We start from the raw sequence: 7,248 nt of genomic DNA on the forward strand, positions 1-7,248 counted from the left end.
GAGCAGGCAGGAAGAAGGCTATGGGACAGCTGGGCCTCTGCCGTCCGCAAGCACGGCCTCCACAACAGGCCTTGCTCGAAGCTAAGAAAACCGCCAGAAAAGACACAGTAGTTGTTTTTTTTTTAATTATGTTAATCACCATACATTACATCATTAATTTTTGATGTAGTGATCCACGATACATTGTTTTCGTATAACACCCAGTGCTCCATGCAGTACGTGCCCTCCTTAATATCCATCACCAGGCTAACCCATCCTCCCACCCCCTCCTCTCTAGAACCCTCAGTTTGTTTCTCAGAGACCATAGTCTCTCATGGTTCGTCTCCCCCTCCGATTTCTCCCCCTTCATTTTTCCCTTCCTTCTCCTAATGTCCTCCATGCTATTCCTTATGTTCCACAAATAAGTGAAACCATATGATAATTGACTCTCTCTGCTCGACTTATTTCACTTAGCATAATCTCCTCCAGTCCCATCCATGTTGATGTAAAAGAAAAATATGGAATGCTTCACAAATTTGCATGTCATCCTGGTGCAGGGGCCATGCTAATCTTCTCTGTATTGTTCCAATTTTAGTATATGTGGTGCCAAAAGGAGCACTATGTATGTATGTTCTTTCCAGATTTTGCTTGTGGTTGTTTTCTAGTTTCATGGTGTTGTAGTTGGAAAAGATGCATAATATGACTTCAAATTTTTTTAATGTTGAGACTTGTTTTGTGGCCCAACATATGATCTCTTCTGGAGAATGTTCCATGTGCACTTGAAAAGAATGTGTATTCCTCTGTTTTAGGATGTGATGTTCTGAATATCTCTCTTAGATCCATCTGGTCCAGTGTGTCATTCAAAGCCCCTGATTTCTTGTTGATTTTCTGTTTGGATGATCTATCCATTGATGTAAGTAGGGTGTTAAAATTCCCTACTATTATTGTATTACTATCGATCACTTCTTGTATGTTTATTATTAGCAGCTTTATGTATTTGGGTGCTCTCATGTTCCGTGTATAAATATTTACAATTGTTATATCTTATTGTTGGATTGTTCCTTTATGATTACATAGTGTCCTTCTTTGTTTCTTGTTACAGTCTTTGTTTTAAAGTCTATTTTGTCTGATAGAAATATTGCTAACCTGGCTTTCTTTTCACTTCCATTTGCATGATAAATGTTTTCCATCCCCTTACTTTCAATCTGCTTGTTTGTGCCTTTAGGTCTGAAATGAGTCTCTTATAGGCATATAGATGGACTTTTTTAAAATTTATTTTTATTTATTTAAGTAATCTCTACACCCAACATGGGGCTCAATCTTGTTCTTTTTTTTTTTATCCATTCCATCACCCTATGTCTTTTGATTGAAGCATTTAGTTCATTTACATTCAAAGTAATTACTGATAAGTATGTATTTCCATTTGTTACTTGTTTATGATTGTTTTTGTAGTTCTCTGTTCTTTTCTTTTACTCTCTTCTCTGATGGTTTGCTGGCTTTCTTTAGTGATGTACTTAGATTCCTTTCTCTTTATTTTTTTGCATATCTATTACTGGTTTTTGATTTGTGGTTACCATTAGGTCTACATGTAACATCTTATGCACATAGCAGTCTATTTTAGGTTGACGGTGGCTTAAGTTTAAACCCATTCTAAAAGCATTAAATTTTTATTCCTCTTCCTCCCACATTTTAGGCATATGGCGCCATAATTTGCATCCTTTTATTTTGTGAATCCCTTGATTGATTTTTATAGATATGCTTAATTTTACTGCTTCTGTGCCTCCTACTTTTCTTACTCCTGCTTATGGTGTTTCCTTTCCACTCATTTCTTGTAAGGCTGGTTTTTAGTGGTGATGAATTCCTTTAACTTGTATTTGTCTGGGAAACTCTCTCTCTCCTATTCTGAATGATAGCCTTGATGGATACAGTCTTCTTGGTTGCAGGTTTGTTTTTTTTTTTTTCAGCATTTTGATGATATCATATCTCCCTTTTGGCCTGTTTTCTGCTGAAAAACCAACTGATATCCTTACGTGGTTTCCCTTATAGGTAAGTTTCCTTGTGCTGCTTTATCAATAGTTTTTGCCATTTTATTTATTTATTTATTTTTATTTTTTAAAGATTTTATTTATTTATTTGAGAGAGAGAAAGAATGAGAGACAGAGAGCATGAGAGGGAGGAGGGTCAGAGGGAGAAGCAGACTCCCCGCTGAGCAGGGAGCCCGACATGGGACTCGATCCCGGGACTCCAGGATCATGACCTGAGCCGAAGGCAGTCGCTTAACCAACTGAGCCACCCAGGTGCCCCAGTTTTTGCCATTTTAATCACTATGTCTTGGTGTGGACCTCCTTGGGTTGATATTTTGAGGGGCTCTCTGTGCTTCCTGGATCTGAATTTGTGTTTTCTTCCCCAGATTTGGGAAGTTTTCAGCTACTATTTCTTCAAATAAAAATTTCTCCCCCCCTCCCTTGTCCTTTTTTGGATCTCTGTAATGTGAAGGTTATTATGTTTGGTGGTGTGGCTGAATTCCCTTAATCTATTTTCATTTTTTTATTATTTTTTTCTCTCTCCTGTTCATTCAGCTTGAATACTTTCCACTACTCTCTTCTCCAGGTCACTGACCTGTTCTTCTGCTTCCTCCTGTCTACTATTTATTCCTTCTAGTGTATTTTTAATTTCAGTTCTCTGATTGGTTCTTTTTTGTTTTTTTTTCTCTTTCTTGAGGGTCTCCCTGAGATCCTCCACTCTTTTCTCAAGTCCAGCTAGCATCTTTATGGCCATTTCTTTAAATTCTCTATTAGACATGTTACTTATCTCCATTTCCTTTAACTCTCTTGTGATTTTGTCTTGTTCTTTCATTTGGGACATACTCCTCTGTGTCCTCATTTTGCGTAACTCTCTGTGTCTGTTTCTGTGTGTTAGGAAAGTCAGCTACATCTCCTCCTCTTGAAAGTCATGGATTTAGGAAGAAGAGGTCCTATAATGCCCTGTGGTGCAATATCCCCTCTTTACCAGAACCTGGCACTTCAGGGGTGTCTGTGTGTGTTGTGTGTGCCCTACTATTGTGGCTGAGTTATATTTGCCTTCAGTCGAGTCATTTGCAATGGCTTTCTTTGTCTTTTGTGGACAGGGCTTGGTCCCTGTGCTATTAGTGAGCTAGTCTGGGGCTGTTTTGGGCCTGAGTTGAGTCACAGAACTACAGGCTGCTCTCCCTCTGTTGTCCCCTAAGAAGCTTTCCTTGGTGGGTGGGGCCCCACTGCTGGGGCTGCAGTCAAATTGGTATGTATGGTTTTCTTCCTTTCTCTTTGGGGCAGAAGTCACTTTAGAGTGGGCTGACCCTGGTCAGGCCTTCTTGCATAGTGCCAGGCTTATGGTGCTGCTTTGGATGGACTCCTGTCAAGGGCATGTTTGATGGAGTGGATCTGCTGGAGAGTATGTGGATAACAGGGATGCGGTGACAGCAAGGTCCCACCTGGTCTGCTGCAGGAGGGAACCTGCAGCCACCTAGGAAAACTCTTGCTAAGGCTGGGCTGGAGGGGGCAGTCTTCAGAAGGGGGTGGGTGCAGGGTGCATTGTTAGCAAGCTAGGTGAGGGTATTCACATTGTGCTCGTTCTCACAGGTGTCCTTTTATCTAGGCTAGGGGGCAGGGAAGGGAAATGGTGTCTGCCAGCTCTTTTGTTCTTGCTGAAGTCTCCCAAAGATCCCTGCCCCTCCAGCATATGCTCTGAGATTAGTGAACAAATCTCCCTCCCCTATATGCCAAGCATTTTTCAAACTGCTGCTTCTATGCTGTATCTCCATGGGGCTGTTTGTTACATTGTCTCTTTAAGGGCAGGGACTCAGTTTCCTATCACCCTCCAGCTCTCCCCAGGGGTGGGCTCACTGATTTTTAACATTCCAGGTGTTAAGCCCCACTGATTGTAAGAATGCACAAAGTTAGGTCATACGGTTTTCAAAGCCAAATGTTATGAGGATTCGTCTTCCCAGTACAGGTCCCTTGTGCCTGGGGTGCCTGGACTGGGGTCTGCTCCTCTCCTCTCCCCACACCTGTGGGTCCCTCCCTCCTGCATACCGTCTCCTGGGTCAGTTTAGTTCCTGATCATGTCATCGACCTTCCTACCATTTTCACTGTGGCCTCTTCTCTACATTTAGCTGTGGAGAGTCTGTTCTGCCAATCTTCAAGTCATTTTCTGGGTTATTTATACTGATGTGGGTGTTACATATGTGTATCCGTGGGATGAGGTGAGCCTAGGATCCTCCTATTCTGTCATCTTTCCCAGAAGTCCCGTGATCACTTTCCTACCATTTTTAAGTTGTCCTTTTCTTGATTCAGCATCTGCTTGGTTGTTAGAAACCTTTGTCTTGGGGCGCCTGGGTGGCTCAGTTGTTTAAGCGACTGCCTTCGGCTCAGGTCATGATCCTGGAGTCCCGGGATCGAGTCCCGCATCGGGCTCCCTGCTCGGCAGGGAGTCTGCTTCTCCCTCTGACCCTCCTCCCTCTCATGCTCTCTGTCTCTCATTCTCTCTCTCTCAAATAAATAAATAAATAAAATCTTTTAAAAAAAAAAGAAACCTTTGATTTTTTCAAGAGTTCTGGCAAAGTTGGTTCTAATCGTTGCTGTTTGTGCTTCAGTGTTTCTGTGGAGGGACAGGAGTTTGGAGCTGGCCACTCTGCTATTTTGCTGATATCACCAATGCTAATGGATATCTCATTTCTTCTCTGTGTACATCTCTGTTCCCTTCTCTGTACAAGGAGATGACACAGGTGGTTTGTAGTAAGGCTTTCCTTTTGAGAAAATTGATCAATGAAACAAGAAAGCCTATTTCAGAAGCCCAAGACCTTGCTGTGTTGGGTTTTGTGTCCATATTGGTCATAATGGTGAACAACCTTTCCTCAGAAGAATCTATAGGCATATCAGCCTTTTTTTTTTTTTTTATGATTAGTATTTTTTGGGTCCTCTGCAGATAAGTCACGAAGACATTCTCCTATGTTTTATTCAAGGAGCTTTATTGTTTAAGCTTTTAATTCTGAGATCCATCCCAAATTAATTTTTGTGTTTGGTGTGATGTAGGTATCAAGACTCATTTCCCCCCTTTATTTATTCAGTTTTTCTAGCACCATTTGTTGAAGAGACTTTCCTTTCCCCATTACATAGCTTTGCCAGCTTAGTCAAAAATCAATTAACTGTAAATGTATGGGCCTATATCTAGACCCCATATTCTGTAACATTTATCTATTTACCTATCCTTATGCTAACATTATGCTGTCTTTATAGCAATTCCTGGAATCAGCTTTATAGCAAGTTTTGATATCAGGTAGCATGAACCATTAAACTTTGCTCACAATTGTTTTGGCTTTTTCGTAGTCCTTTAGTTTACCATGTAAATTTTAAAATCAACTTATCAAAGTTAAAATGCCTGTGTTGTTGATGATTGCATTGAATCTATAGATCTATATGGGGAGAGTCAACATCATAATAATAATGTGTGTTCTAGTTCACAAACATTGTATATCTCTTCATTTAGGTCATTAATTTTTTTCATGGTATTTTGTAGTTTTCAGTGCAGAGGTCTTCTATGTCTTTTGTTAAATTTATTAAGTTTTAAGCGTTTAGGTCTTTTGATACTACTGAAATAGAATTTTTTTTAAGATTTTATTTATTTATTTGACAGAGAGACAGCAAGAGAGGGAACACAAGCAGGGGGAGTGGGAGAGGGAAAAGCAGGCTTCCCACTGAGCAGAGAGCCCGATGTGGGGCTCAATCCCAGGACCCTAGGATCATGACCTGAGCTGAAGGCAGACACTTAACCTAACCTAATACTTAACCTAACCTAACTTAACCTAACGCCACCCAGGCGCTCCTGTAAATAGAATTTAATTTTTCTTTGCATCTTCCAATTGTTGCTAGTATATAGAAATATGTATTTTTCTGTATATTGTCCTGTGTCCTTTGACTTTGTTAAATAAGTCTAGTAGTTGTTCTTTAGTGTTTCTTAGGTTGTTCTGTGTAAACAATTATGTTTTCTGCAAAATGTTTTTAGTTTTACTTGTTCCTTTCCAGTCTTTATGCTTTTTTCCCCTTACTTTATTGCACCAATTAGAAGCAATATTGAATAGGAAGGTGGGGTGGATATCCTTGCTTTGTTACCAGTTTTGAGGTGGGTGGCATTCAGTATTTCACCATTAGCTATTATGCTAGCTGTAGAATTTTGTATGGATTCTTTTGTTAGATTGAAGAAGTTCCTTTCTATTCCTAGTTTTTTGAGAATTTCTAATCCTAAATGAGTGTAGAATTTGAATTTTTTCTTCAATTATTAAGATCATAATGCTTTTATCTTTTTTTCTATTAATATGGTGAATTATATTGATTTTTGAATGTTGAAACAACTTTACATCTTTGGAATAAATCTACTGATCCTGATGTATTGTCCTGGTTTTTATTTCATTTGTGTAGTGCTGGATTTGATTTGGTAACATTTTGTTAATGACTTTTAGCATCTATATTCATGAGGGATATAAATCTTTAACCTTATTTTCTTATCTTTGTTAGGTTTTGGTATCATGATTTTACTGGCCTCTTAAAGTGTGATGGGAGGTGTTTCCTCTTTATTTTCTGAGTTTGTATAAAATTTGTATCAGTATCCTTAAATGTTTGATGAATTTATGGGATTGAATTTATTTGATTGATTTATTAATTCACCACTGAAACCATCTGGTCCTGAATGTTTCTTTGAGGGAAAATTTTTTGATAAACAATTTAAAAGGTAATGAGCTATTCAGATATTGTATTTTATTGTATCTGTTTTGGTAAATTCTGTGTTTCAAGGACTTTGTCCATTTCATGTAAGCTATCAAATTTATTGTTATAAATTTTCCAAATATTCCCTTATTCGTCTTTTAATGCCTGTAGGATCTGTAGTGACGTACCTTCTTTCATTGGGGTGATAGCCCTTCTCATTTTGACATTGATAATTTGTGTTTTCTTTTTTAAACTAATTTTGCTAGGAATTAATTTTATTAATCTTTTCAAAGAACTAAATTTTGGCTTTGTTATCTCTGTTGTTTGTAAGTCTTCTGTTCATTGATTTCTGTTCTTATCTTAAAATATCCACCTTACTACTTAACTTTGGGTTTACTTTTTCTTTTTGTATCTTTCCTATTTTGGAAACTCACTTGGTTTTAAACCTCTTTTCTCAGGAGTATATAAAATTATTTCTCTCTAAGCACTGCTTTAGCTGCATCCCATAAATTTCAAAATTGTATTTTTTTTT

General features: G+C 38.5%; 1 non-coding gene across 1 annotated transcript; it reads right to left on the reverse strand.

Annotated features, from left to right (window-relative positions):
• Nucleotides 1–491: 491 nt before the first annotated feature.
• LOC115938141 (U6 spliceosomal RNA) lies at nt 492–598 on the reverse strand. Its single transcript, XR_004073332.1, has one exon. It is a non-coding gene; the product is annotated as a U6 spliceosomal RNA (small nuclear RNA).
• Between the last annotated feature and the right edge of the window lie 6,650 nt (nt 599–7,248).

This window comes from Leptonychotes weddellii, chromosome 1, assembly GCF_054177405.1.
Source record: "Leptonychotes weddellii isolate Sample4059 chromosome 1, ASM5417740v2, whole genome shotgun sequence".
Classification (NCBI taxonomy): Eukaryota; Metazoa; Chordata; class Mammalia; order Carnivora; family Phocidae; genus Leptonychotes; species Leptonychotes weddellii.